Source organism: Phoca vitulina, unplaced genomic scaffold (assembly GCF_004348235.1).
Source record: "Phoca vitulina isolate PV1807 unplaced genomic scaffold, GSC_HSeal_1.0 scaffold9, whole genome shotgun sequence".
Taxonomy (NCBI): Eukaryota; Metazoa; Chordata; class Mammalia; order Carnivora; family Phocidae; genus Phoca; species Phoca vitulina.
The window spans coordinates 13,723,359-13,723,950 of record NW_022589712.1 but is presented as its reverse complement, the minus strand read 5'-3'; positions in this window follow the sequence as shown (position 1 = coordinate 13,723,950).

Sequence of the window (592 nt, the reverse complement as noted above, 5' to 3'; positions counted from 1 at the left end):
TAGAGCTGGAAGTCCGGAATTGTGATGCCACCAGCTTTGCTTTTCTTTTTCAACATTCCTCTGGCTATGCGGGGTCTTTTCTGGTTCCATACAAATTTTAGGATTATTTGTTCCATTTCTTTGAAAAAAGTGGATGGTATTTTGATGGGGATTGCATTGAATGTGTAGATTGCTCTAGGTAGCATTGACATCTTCACAATATTTGTTCTTCCAATCCATGAACATGGAATGTTTTTCCATTTCTTTGTGTCTTTCTCAATTTCTTTCATGAGTATTTTATAGTTTTCTGAGTACAGATCCTTTGCCCCTTTGGTTAGATTTATTCCTAGGATCTTATGTTTTTGGGTGCAATTGTAAATGGGATCGACTCCTTAATTTCTCTTTCTTCTGTCTTGTTGTTGGTGTATAGGAATGCCACTGATTTCTGTGCATTGATTTTATATCCTGCCACTTGACTGAATTCCTGTATGAGTTCTAGCAGTTTTGGGGTGGAGTCTTTGGGGTTTTTCACATAAAGTATCATATCGTCTGCAAAGAGTGAGAGTTTGACTTCTTCTTTGCTGATTTGGATGCCTTTTATTTCTTTTTGTTG